Source organism: Indicator indicator, chromosome Z (assembly GCF_027791375.1).
Source record: "Indicator indicator isolate 239-I01 chromosome Z, UM_Iind_1.1, whole genome shotgun sequence".
Classification (NCBI taxonomy): Eukaryota; Metazoa; Chordata; class Aves; order Piciformes; family Indicatoridae; genus Indicator; species Indicator indicator.
In genome coordinates, this window is record NC_072053.1 from 26,685,745 (window position 1) to 26,699,797 (window position 14,053).

Sequence of the window (14,053 nt, forward strand, 5' to 3'; positions counted from 1 at the left end):
AGATTCAGCTTCACTCAGTCTTGTAGACATATGAAGTCATAAATTGTACTCAGCGCTGGTGAGGCCACACCTCAAGTATTGTGTTCAGTTTTGGGCACCTAAATACAGGAGAGATGTGGAGGTGCTGGGGCGAGTGCAGAGGAGGGCAACAAAAAATGAAGGGCCTGGAGAATAAATCTTATGAAGAGTGACTGAAGGAGCTGGGGCTGTTTAGTTAGAAGAGGAGAAGGCTGAGGGGAAACCTCATTGCTGTCTACAACTATCTGAAAGGACATTATAGAGAGGCTGCTGCTGGTCTCTTCTCACAGGTCAGTAGCGATTGAAGATAGAATGGCCTCAAGCTATGACTGGGTAGGTTTAGACTGGACATTATGAGAAGTTTTTCCACAGAAAGTGGTCAGGCATTGGAATGGGCTGCCCAGGGAGGTGGTTGAGTCACCAATCCTGGATGTGTTTAAAGGTCATTTGGATGCAGTGCTTGGGGATATAGTTTAGGGGTAAACTTTGTAGAGTAGGGTTACCAGTTCAACTTGGTGATCCTGAGGGTCTTTTCCAACCTGAATGTTTCTGATTCTGTCATATTGGTTAGGATATAAACGTTGGCAGTCCAGCAGCCTCTCTGCTCATATGTCAAGGCAGCACCTCCAACCAGAAGGAACCCTTTAGTTTCATATCCGTGTAATGGATTTAGTATCCTCATAAAGCCCTCTGAAGTAAAAAAGAATCTCACCTCCTGTGCAGTCAGTGTAATTCTGCTTACACTGGAGAGGGCTCCTGGACACCATCCAAAATATCTCAATTTTCTAACTGCAGTTTCCTATTCTGGAAGCACAGCTAGCTGTCCCTTCAATGAGAAGGGATAGAGGTGTTTAGCACAGAGCATAAGCACCAGGACACACAAAGAATCTTATGTCAAGGACATCCTCAATTTCCAGCAATCACAGCATCATGATCCTCATAAGCCTACCACTGCGTCTGAACACGTTTAACACTGCCCCCACAATGGACCTGTCTTCCAGAAACTGTACAAATTCAGTCTCATTTTGACCTCCCCAACATTACTGCACAAGTGAGTCTCAGACCTCAACTATACTTGTGGATTATAACTACTCTTCTGGGAAAAATTAATTACTGCTATTTATCCTCTCTTTCTGATTTCAATAATGTATGTAGTATTGACTCGCCATATCCTTCAGTTATTTCTTTTTCAGAAGGGCAACCACTGTTTAATCCCTCCTTGTACAGAAGCATGTTTTTTCCTTCAGTTACCAAGTTGTCCTTCTCTGTATCTTCTTTGGTTGTACAATACTCTTTCAGAGACAATGGAACCAGAAACGGAGCATTTTTGTCAACAACAAACCTTATGTGTAGGTGCTGTAAAACTTAGATTTTTCTTCTTTCTTTTTCCCCCCCTTCTTAAGACTCTACATTTGTCTGGCTTGAGATGACATTTTAAAGAAGGATGCCCTTTCACTTTCCTGAGTGCTGATGGTATTTTAGGGCCTATCTACAAACCTGTACTGCCAAGTGACTTCCAATATAAATATATACTACACAAGGTTTATCAACACTGCATTTTATCTGCCATGTTATTACCAATATCAAAAGGAGTACTATATTTTTTTCTCAGATTAAATTTTAGCTCTCAGAATTTGTCACTGCATCAGCCTATCCACAGCATATGTAGATTATACAATTAAACACTAACATGAAATTTTCTTGTAATCTGTGCACTCTCTTGTCACCCTATTTACTGCCAGAAAAATGCTATCAACACTCATTTATGAAACTGTTAACAGTTTACAGAATTACTCCATTTTTAATTGCTTCAAAGTTTTTCATCACTATTGCAGGCAAAATCATAAAAAGGAAAATTAGGTAGTAGTTGCTGTAAAAGTTCATAGAATGTAGAAAACAGATGCTTCTTCCATCTGCAAACTCACTGCCCCACAACAGTTCCTACCAGTTCTGCGATGCCATATTATTTCGCTAGACTCTCCAATGTGGAAAGCTAATGTGGTCCTGTGAACAAATTTTTCTTCTACTGCTCAGACTATAAACGCAAAGCATTCTACAAAGACTCACATTCTTCCTGCTGTTGGTCCCTATAAGAAAAGACATAGAGAAGGACTGCATCTAAACACATAAGCAGACTTGTCAGCTAGACTTCCTGCTTAGTCTCTCTTCCCCAGATGGCAGGAAGCCACTTACATCCCAGTGCTGGCAATTAATATGGTCACCTTACCAAGCTACCAGTGAGACAAAAGAAAGGTCTGTACTCTGAATGTCTCCAGCATGAGATAAGACAATGTCTTATTTAATTGCAAACATCCTATTTATGTCCCCAAAGACCATCATACAGTCAAGTTTGCACTTCAGAAAGTTTTGCTGCACACACAGTGGGAAAAAAAGAAAAAAAATATATATATTTCAGACTATTATGAGCCAAAACACATTTGAAGTACTGCATAGGCTGGTTTTTTTCCTTACAGCTTTACAACTGTTTGGACCCACATTCATGTTTTTAACTTGGAAACTAAAAATACTTATTAATGGACATCTGACATCCTCACATAATCTCAGAACTCAATTTAAGAGAATAAAAATCACAAGCTGGCAGTATTGAAAAACATGAGCTGATGATACTGACAACAAGCCAAAAATGGTAATCAGCATGGCATATTAGGAGTATTCTGTCCTTCTTAAATGCAGATTTTTCTCACTTACTTAAGGCTTGCATTTCTAATCTTTTGTGAAATTCACCACATATGCCCTGAAGCTTGGAGGTCTGACTGAAGAATTCAGAAGCACTATACTGCAGAGCAAGCTGGGGCCCAACACACATTAAATCTGTAGGGCTATCCATAACAAACACAAAATAGCATTTTCTGACACTGGTATTTTTTTTTATGTCATAACATATACTACTCTAATGCAATCCTTGTCACTGAAAAGGCAAAATGGGAAAGCAATTTGATTTTAAACATGCTAATTCAGTTGTCTCTTCAGTGTGTGTATCTGATGAGAAAAATTCTCCTGCTGCTGTGAAGTCACTCTTGTGTCTTCACAGAATCTTGTGTTGGAAATCCTAATCAATCAAATTACGGTGTTCTTTTATGTTCCCAAGGAAGCTGTACCAAGTGTCACTGTTTCTAACAGCCACCAAAAGTTTACCTGGAGAATTCAATAATGATTCCTATTGCAGGATGAGCAAATGCAGTGTTTGCTTTTTACCTTCAGCAAAGGAATTGTAGGCTTCTGCTCGCTGATCTGTGTTCAGCAGGTTCCACTGAGTTAGATCACCAATGGTTTTACTGCCCTTTCTATACAGCTGATTACCTCCTTCATTTAGGAACAACTGTTGGGAATACTGGATAGACAGATAGATTGCACAAAGGAAGAAGATTTGTTTTCCAGAGCATCTCAATTCCAGGTCTTCAGCTAGATCAGATTCTTCAACTCCCAAACTTACTTAAATCAGAAACACACTCATTCAGGCGAAGTTATCTCCCAGAACTGATTCCATTTGCCATTCCCAGTTGATTTAAATTTGAGTGTTATCCTTCATAAATCTGAAAAACCACCAGGTACCTAGCCAGTATAACATCTTTAGGTGAGGATGTCAAAAATTTGGGTTGGGCTTCTTCCTACATTACAATGCAGATGCAGAAAGTAATCAGAAAAGGTAGCAGCGCTCTTACTTTCAGATTAAGTAACCCCAGCTATGCATACAACAGCAAGTACAGCAGCATAGCAAGATCTGGTGCTGAAAACCAAGATTATTCATAGTACGTACTTTGGGCATTTCACTTCAGAATAGTTGTGACCTGTTCCTCTGGACAGAAAACCCATTAGTTGAGTGCATCTTCCAGTCTGGTTTCATCCGAAAAATATCATGTTCATGTGACCTGGAATCGCTTTGCACTGCAGATCACTCTACATACAGTAAGTAGTGGTAACTGAGATTCATTTAAAAAAATCACATCTGATCCAAAGACTAATAGAGTTGCAGGTGCCCTGTACACTAGTTAATCTTAATCTCTTAGTTGTCTTTTTTCCTGCATTCATTTATATCTTTACTTTAAAATAATGCTCAGGCCCCTCATCCTTGTGACTGATCACACTGAAAACTAACGATATAAGTCCTTGTGGCCTACAGAGGATGCAGACAAGACTATTCAGAAAGCTCTGAAGTCACTTCAATGCCTGTCTAAAAACTTGAAAATTCAGTTCAATCCACTGAAAAACTACACAAATTTTAGCTTCTGTGCACTGAGAACTCAAAATAACAAACTTGCTATATAGCTATAAAAACAACAATGCCCAACAAAGCAACAAGAATTTCACCACATTACGAGTGTGCACTTTCTTGACTCTGCAATACTCATACTCTGGTCTAAAAAAACAAACAAATTATCACTAAAGTTGATGTGGGTCCTCATGTTCTCTTCCACTTCAGATTGGAATATAGTCTTCACTACCTGCCCAAGCAACATTCCTATACACAGCTAAGGTACCACGTAGTATAGGATACAATTAAAGCTAAGCTATCATATTGAAAGTGCTAAATATACAAAACTAAACAAGTTATCAAATTTAAATTACAAACTCTCAGAGGAATATAAGACCTCCTCTTTTTTTTTTTTTGTGGTCACACCAATTCAAATTTCTACATCACTCTCTGAAGTAGCTTGTAAAAGCTCTACAATGATCACTAGCATATGCAGCTGTTCAACATAAGATCCTTATCCAATACAGAGGATGCCACTGAAGAATGCTGTGAAAGTCTACTCAGCAGCCTAAAATTTCCATTTCATATATGAAAAACTGAAGCATTCCTATTGTTTGCCCACAAGTTCTCCAAGCAAAAATTCTAAGACCTTTTACATGTAATGCTTTTCACAAAAGGCATCATGTTGTAATTTCTTAAAATAAGCATCACAGAATTGTAGGGGTTGGAAGGGACCTCTAGAGATAATCTAGTCCAACCTCCCCACCAAATCAGTATTCCCTAAGACAAGGAGCACAAGAAAATGAAAAGGCTCTAGAGAAGGAGACTCCACAACCTCTCTGGGCAGCCTGTTCCAGTGCTTTGTCACCCTCACAGTAAAAAGTTTGTCCTTGTGCTGGGGTGGAACCTCCTGTCTTCCAATTTGTACCCATTATTTTTTGTCCTATCACTGGGCACTGCTGAAAAGAGACTGTCAACTTCATCTTGACCCCTCACATATTTATAGACATTAATGAAATCCTCTCTCAGCCTTCTTGAAGACCAAACAGCCCCAGCTCCCTCAGTCAAGAAGGCTGCAAATACATCACAAGACTATGTTGTTACAAAAAGCTACAAATGGACATTGTTGCAGGTGTGCTTGCATAGTATTTTAAAGGAGTTAACCTCAATACCAGGAGAATAAACTGTATGAGTAAATGGTGCCTCTAAATAAGTGAACATGTATTCTTTTCCGGAGGTTGAACCTGGCTTTAGGTATGTTGAGGAAAAAAAAAAAAAAGAATAAAGAAAAAAGAAAAGAAAATGAAAGAAAAGAAAAAACCCAACCAAACAAAAAATCACCACCCCACTCCTAACATTAACTGTAATCATACAAAAGTAAAATGGGCACAAGACCCCTTTCTAGCTATTAAAAATACAGAGGCTAAACTACTCCTCTGTTGCAACGCAAAGCCAGAGCCACAGAAGATACTCTTCTAATACCAGTGTTTTACCAAATGGCACTACTCATAAATCAACACTCACACTCCAAGCAGGAGAGGTCTACACAGACTCTGGGTATTTACCCATACCAGCTTCATAACCATAATCCAAGCTGGCTCCAACTTGGCTTTTAGCAAATTTTGAATGTTTTCAATAACCTGCCGGTATTAACAGGTTCTGCAGATGGTCAGTATTTCTTGGGATCAGCTCCCTGAAGAAGAAGAAAAAGAAGTCACATCAATCTAGGCCTTAATCGACGCGGGGGAGGGGAATTAAAAAAATCAGGAAAAGAACCGTCCCTTTCAAGTCCAGGAAGAGCTACCTGAAAGTAGACTCCTCATCAAGAGAATGACTCCCTAGTTCCTGTTGCAGCAAATCTGTTGTCTGAGCCTCATTCCACTAAACCCCATCATTTAGCCCCACTGCTACCCAAACTTTGCCTAATGTAGACAGAAACAACAGCTTCCTTTGCCCTGCTGCCTGCTTCACACTAAAGGAACAGGACAAAACCTCATTGCACACAGGCTACACCACAGGTGGCCCAACATGAGGAATCAGCAAAGAGACCTTCTGCTTAAATTTTGAAGCCTACCTCCCAGAACCCAAAATAAACGTGTAAAGCAAAAAAATCCTTAATACATACAGCTTTTTGCTGCTCCTGTTACCAAAATAAGGTGCATGTTCTACATCTGTAGGTTAACATCCATATTATAACTGCAGTTCTTGCCTAAATAGAGGGTAGGCCCCATCTTTACGCTTAGGGCGGACTGTGGCAACTACCCGGTCCTCCAAAACAAAAGTGGTTTGGAGACAACTAGTTGCCTAATTCAACACCATAAATTCTTCTTCTCAGAGGAGAATAAGGTGCTTGAACCCAGTGTTCATTAACAAAAAGAGTAATTTCATTTACCACTATTAACAGAGGAAGGCAAAGGAGGACCAGTATCCTGGGTTCAGCAGAGATGACTGAAAAAGGAAATTCTCAGCACAAATGTACAAGAAAATATTCAACTGCCAAACACAATTCTTTTTCATTCCAAGTTAAACACAGATGCAAAAATTTTTAAAACTTCCCTATTTTTCTCTCCTTTGGTTTAAGAGAGTTGATGGCAGCTGCAACAAGTACTCTGAAGATTATGGGATTTGTAAGAGGGATGGAAACCCCAGCAACAAGTGAATGCTCGTCAATGACAGTTGAAGTCATCTTGGACTGTCCCAGAGCATCAGTGGACCAATATCCTACTTCAAAAGTTATTCCTAAACCCTAGCTTTCACCATTTATAAAAAAAACCTTGGCGTATCTGTAACGACTTCTACATCAGAATCCTTTACGCTTCATATGGCACTAAGACATCATGAGACCTTGAGAAAGTCTGTCTTCAGAGATTCTCTGATAAAATAAAAACATTAGCATCAACATTCCAGATACCTTTATGCTGAAGATTCACTTTTTTTTTTAGAGAAGGCAACAAAGATGACCATACAACAGAAAACATGAAAAGGATCAACTGGAGAAAAAAGAGTAAGGGAAAAAAAAATGTAGGGCTATTTAATTACCTTTTCCCTTTAGTTAACAGAAAAACATGCTCTCCATTTCCAAGGCTTATTACATTTATTGCTCTCAGAGTGGCTGGCCTTCCACACAACAGCCTGCAGCAGTCAGAAAGGTTAATGCAAGCACTTCAAAAAGTACAGGATGGCCAGTTTCGTCTGGATATAAGTTTATAAACAAAAAAAAGTCCAAGAAATAGCTCCAGGCTCTCAAGGAGCTACAAGTCTGCACCTGGCACATGGCAAGTTTATTAGTGGTATTTCATTAACTACCTAGTTAATGAAGTCAGTAAGTTCTCTTAAGGAGAATTCTACCCACCATTTCTGCCACACAGGACTGATTTTTTTACTCTGTTATCTGAATTGAGGGAGGAAAGCCTGAAACAGATTTTTGGTATAACACTGAATAACCCAAAATAAATCAAAACTAGGTGGACACAACAATAACATTTAAGTAAATATTTCACATATTTCTGGTTTAGTTAATTTCATTGTCAATGAAGTAAAAGTCAGCCATTTCAAGCAGCTCGCATGTCAACATGGCAAATCTTCACATCAATTCACTAAAACGAACATCTCCAGAGATTTTGTTGACTGACTGATAAACCTCTCTTGAAAGCCTACACCCATGCGCATCTCACGTGAAGGCAACAGAAAGGTTGAGTCAAGTTTCTGACTCCAAATACCTCCTGACTGGTTGCACCAGACGCCAACCGTGAAGAGGGATGGCCAACAGAGACCTGCTCCTCCTGACTGCCGTGGCTGACTCCCCACAGCACCCCACGGCGAGAGAGGGGACTCACGATGGGTTGTGCCTGTTACGCCCTCCCGCTAGACAAGACCAGTGAAGCCAACAGCTCATTACCTCGCCGTGACAGAGGGTTTACTACCGAGTGTACGTCGGTGAGTCCGAACACCAGCCACGACCCTGGCCTAAAGTGCGCGCCTGAGGCGAATAACGCCAATATTCATTAAAGAGCAATAAACGTTGCCTCTGAATACCAGCTGCTTGGGCGCAGGGCTGAGTCCGCCCTGGGTGACAATTTAGTTCATTCAAGCGTACCCTAAGCTCATGCATTTAGAAAAAAACAGCGACCCAGGTCACAGCTTTAGCAATCTAATAGCGGCCAAATGAGCAGGGCGGCCACACGCTTCAGCGGAACCCTGCCGGTTTATCTCCCTTTAAAAGCCAGATCCTGCCTGCGCCCACCGCCTCACTTGCCCCTTTCAGACCCCTCCCTCCCTGTCGGGGGCACCGCCTCAACCGCGGCGCCCTCGGTAAGATGTCCGATGGGCCGGCGGCGGCGCGGCGGGGGTCGTCCTACTCCCGTCGGGGGCACCTACCAGGTAATCCATGGACCAGCTGGCGCTGTGCGCCGCGATGCCGAAAAGGTCTCCGAGACCGCAAGTGCCCACCCCGGCTGACAGCGGAGCTGGGTCACCGGGAGTCCCGCCGTCACGGGGAGCGGTGCTTCCTGCTACCGCACAACCGGCCTCGGCGGCACGGGGAGCTCCGCTACTGCAGCAAGGTGCAAAGCAGGGTGAGGTTTGGCTGCCGCCACCCCGAAGGCCAACGGAGGGTCCGGGGAGCGCGCGCACTGCCCCGCCAGCACTGTCAGAGCCGCCCGCTACCGCCGCCGTCCGCACTTGACCGCGCCGCGCCGCAGCTGCCCTGCGCGCGCCGGGGGAGGGGCGGCGGGGGGGAGGGGCGCGCGGCAGCGGGGCGCGCGGCGGGTAGGGGGGCGGGGGCGGTCGCGGCGCAGCCAACGGGCGGCCCGGCGCTGCCAGCGGCCAGAGGCCTCGCCCCGCCCCGCGCGGCGTCGCCGTCAGCTGATCCCACACGTGAGGCTCGAGGAGGACTCTGTTAAAGGCATACGCGGCAGGCGCGGGACCCTGGTGGCTGCTCGCCTGCAGTTCCCACCCGGGAAGGGCGACCGGGGCGTCCACCTAGGCGGGGGCGTCGCCTGGACAGGGGTATTCTCCTGTGGGCGGTGAGGTGAAGGTTGGAGACGCCTCTTCTGGGAGGGGAGGACAAGCGGGGCAAATTTGACGCAGGCTCCAGCTGTTGGCTGAGCTAGGGGTGCTTCGCGCTGAGCCTGGTCCTTTGAAGGATCGAGCTTGGTTCGCGTAAGGCTTCGTAGCTCGCGATTTTGCCAGACCAGGCCGTGTCGGTGTGGGTGCCTAGCAGCAGGTTGGCAGGGACTGTTGGGCCGCGCTGATGAAAAGAGGCTTCGCTCTCGGTGTGCCTACAGCCCTCGGCAGTTTTGAGCTCGACAAGGACCCGCTTAAGGACCCGCGTCTCGGATGCCCCATCGTCGCACTGCAGCCGACCCGCACCGAGTTGTAGTGGGGACGCCATGGCCTCGAGGCTGCCCGTGCTCGGTGCTGAGGGAGCAAGGGGCCTCGTCCCCCAGGGCAGAGAGCTGCCTAGCTTGCAAATAATCCTAGTGGGTAGGGACAGCAGTTCTGTTACAACGTCAGTAGAAACAAGCTTTAGTCGGGAGGAACCAAAGCAGCCAAACCACATTTTGGAGAACCTATGAGTAAATTTATTGTTGAAAACCTGTTGTAGGCAGATAACTTTATCTTTTTTTATCCTATAGCAACATTCTCCTGTCTGTGAAAGAAACGTTGATGTCTTGCACGAGCAGAGCAGACATCTTACCCATAGGCTTTCCATGCAAATTTGAGTTGCGTGTGTCTTACTGTAGACAGAAGGAAAGTCCTTAATGTGACTATAGGATAAGAAATCTAGAAAGTCATTATTGAGTGAGACAATATTCTTCATGTATCTGAGAGAAGTCTCACAACCGCTGGCCCTTGTTCTCATAAGGGTCTTCAGCTTCCCTGACAACTGCTGGAAATACAACACAGTAGAGAGGGAGTAGCCCCAGAGATTCCTAGAATGTGTTGAGGATAACTTGCTGACACAGCTGTTGGAAGAACCAACTAGGGAAGGTGCCCTGCTGGCCCTGCTGTTTGCAAAGAGAAGGGCTTGTGGGCAATGTAATGGTTGGAGGCTGTCTTGGGCAGAGTGAGCACAAAATGATACAGTTCTCAATTGTTGGGGAAGTAAAGAGGGGGTCAGCAAAACTGCCACCTTAAGCTTCTGGCAGGCAAACTTTGGCCTGTTTCGGGACTGGTCACCCGAGTCCCTTGGGAGGCAGTCTTGAAAGGTCAAAGAGTCCAGGACAGCTGGACGCTGTTCAAGAGAGAAGTCTTAAAGGCATGGGAGCAGGTTGTCCTCTTGTGCAAAAAGACCAGTCAGTGGGGAGGAAGCCTGGCCTGGCTGAGTAGAGAGGTTTGGTTGCTACTTAGGGAGAAAAGGAGAATTTGTGGTCATTTGAAGAAGGGGCAGGCAACTTGAGAGGACTACAAGATTGTCATGAGACTATGCAGGGAGAAAATTAGAAGGGCTAAGGCCCAAATGGAAATTAGTATGTCTTCAGCTGTTCAAGGGAACAGGAAATGCTTCTACAAATATATTAGCAACAAAGGAGGACTAAGAAGAATCTCTATCCTTTGTTAGATGCAGGGGGGAACACAGTGGTCAAGGGTGAGGTACTCAATGCCTTCTTTGCCTCGGTCTTTAGTAGTAAAACCAGTTGTTCACTGGATACCCAGCTCCCTGAGATGGAAGATAGGCATGGGGACCAGATTGAAGCCTCCATAATCCAAGAGGAAATGATTAGTGACCTACTGCACTTAGGTATACATAAATCTATGGTGTCAGATGGCATACATCCAAGGGTACTGAGAGAGCTGGTAGAAGTGCTCACCGAGCTACTTTCTATCATTTACCAGCAGCCCTGGCTAGCTGGGGAGGTCCCATCTGACTGGAGATTGGCAAACATGACACCCATTTACAAGAAGGGCTTGAAGGATGACCTGTGGAACTACAGGCCTGTCAGTCTGACCTCCATGCTAGGGAAGGTTATGGAGCAGACCATCTTGAGTGCCATTATGTGGCATGTGAAGGGCAATCAGGTGAACAGGCCCAGTCAACACAGGTTCATGAATGTCAGGTCCTGCTTGATAAACCTGATCTCCTTCTATGACAAGATGACCTGTTTAGTGGATGCGGGAAAGATGGTAGAATTTGTTTACCTGGATTTAGTAAGGCATTTGGTGCTGTCTCCTACAGCATCTCCTGAAGAAACTGGCTGCACATCTGGATGGGTAGATGCTTCACTACGTAAAAAAATTGGCTGGATAGCTGGGCTTACAGAGTGGTGATGAATGGAGTTAAATCCAGTTGGTCATTAGTGGTATTCCCCAAGGTTCAGTGTTAGGGACAGGCTTGTTTAATATCTTTATCAATCTGGATGAGGGGATTGAGAGCACCAAACTGGATGGGAGCGTTGATCTGCTTGAACGTAGGAAGGCTCTGCAGAGGGAGGTGAACAGGTTGGATCAGTGGGCCATGGTCGGTTGTGTGAGGTTTAACAAAGCCCCAGTGCACTTTGGTCACAACAACCCTATGCAATACTATAGGCTTGAAGCATAGTGGTTGGAAAGCTGCCCATTAGAGAAAGACCTGGGAGTGCTGGTTGACAGATGGATGAATATGAGCCAGCAGTGTGCTCAGGTGGCCAAGAAGGCCTACAACATCCTGGTCTGTATGAGGAATGGTGTGGCCAGCAGGAGTAGGGAAGTGATCATGCTCCTGTATATGACACTGCTGTGGATGCACCTTGAGTACTGTGTTCAGTTTTGGTCCCCTCACTACAAGGAAGAATCCTAGTTGCTGGAGTATTTCCAGAAAGTAGCGATAAAACTGGTGACGTGCCTGGAGAACAGGTCTTATGAGGAGCAGCTGGGGGAACTGAGATTGTTTAGTCTGGAGAAAAGAAGGCTGAGAGGAGACTAAATTGCTCTCTACAACTACCTGAAAGAAGGTTGTAGTGTCATGAGTGTTGGTCTCTTCACCTTAGTATCAAGTGATAGAATTAGAGCAAACAGCCTCAAGTTTCACCAAGGCAGGTTTAGATTGGATATTAGGAAAAATGTCATTGCTACAGGAATTTGTCAGGCACTAGAATAAGCTGCCCAGAGAGGTGGTGGCAACACCGTCCCTCTGCCACTGTCATACATGTTCCAAAAACAGTGCAGATGTGGTGCTTCAGGGCATGGTTTAAGGGCCATAGGTCAACAGTTGGACTCAGTGATTTTAGAGGTCTTTCCAAACAGAAACAATTCAAGGATTCTCTAATTAAAAACAAACAAACAAAACCCACAGAGACAACAAGAACAACCAACCAAAAAAGAAAAAAAAAACCCACAGTGTAATAAAAAGGATTACAAAAGCAGGTAAGCAGCAAGAAGAAAGAAGTACATGGGGCTCCAAGAGCAAGTGGGAATGTATACTTGTAAACTGGGGTGGACAAAGGGCAGTTGCAGTTGCTGCTCTGATTTTTGTAATGAATTAAGACCTGTTGTAAATGGGCTCAATTACATCATCCAGCCAGTGTCAGAGAGTTCTGGTGCTTCCCTACCCCCATCTGCCAAAGAAAATGGTAGTTATTGTCAGTGGGTAATTAATTTTCCTTGTGTATTCAGTCCAGAAAAAAAAAACTTACTTTGGGAATCTGTCAGATGTAGCAGCATAGCAGATTAATTTTAATTTAGATGAATATAAATTAATTTATTTCAAATCATTAAGAAATTTTCTTATTTTAGCATTTTAATAGCTAAAAGTTGGAAGGAGGCACACAGTCTTGCCCTTCCTACTGTTCTCCGTATAGTTGCAGCTGTTGCTGGCAACTTTCTGCTGATCATAAGATTTCCTTTCGATTGTGGGAACTACAGGGTGAACAGAGGTGGGAAGACTGCACCTCTGAACGTAACAGAGGAGCTGCAAGAGACTTGGATTTAATCATTCTTCTGTTGTTGTATGTTATTTTTAACATTTTGCAGTGCTTTCCCTTTAACCTTTAAAATGCTTTGTGTCCTCTTTTTTAGCTGCAGTAATGTATCACTATTGATACTTTCTGCCTCTAGATGTTTCTGTATATGAAAGGTGACTGGAAGGAGAGCATCAAGAACAAGCAGATTTCAGAAATGTTTTCTGTGATAGTAATGGGGAAGGACTGGCCGTTATTTCTTCTAGAGCTGGTTGAGGGGAAAAATAGACTCATGTAGAAAATTGCTGCAGAGAGGATGTCATGATGGAAAAAGAAGTGATTGGCTTGCATTAAAAAAAAATGGAGATTTAGGTCTGATGCTGGAAAACACTTTAATGGAAAAGATAATCACAGACAGACATCGCAACCAAAAGTAGTAGAATTTGAGAGTGATCATGAGTTACATAAACATTTCTCAGGTGTGGTTTAGTTTGCCCTGACTTAGGTCTGGAGAAAAGGAACTAGAAGACCCTCGTGGTTTATATGAGTCTGATAGATCTGATTATGAAGATGCAATGTATTTATGCATGCAGAGAAAAATGCTTATTCTCAAGTGACCTCTTTATACATGAAAGTTTCTTTCTAACTTACAAACAAGTCCTCATGAGCTGAACAGAACATCAGTTAACAAAATCAGAAAAAATTGTCGTGTGTACACTGCAAATCCCACAGATGTGATAGAGGAAAAAAACAAGCCTCAGCTTTTATGTTAGTCATTCTGTTCACTATAAACACTCAAGTTTTTGGCCATTGTGTACCCTTATGGTGCATTCATTTTATGACATAAACTGAAGATTGACTTTTAACAATAGTGTAATATAAGCAGAATTAAAGTACTAAAACGCCTGCCTTCTATCCTAGATAGCAGTCATCATGTTGCTTAAAT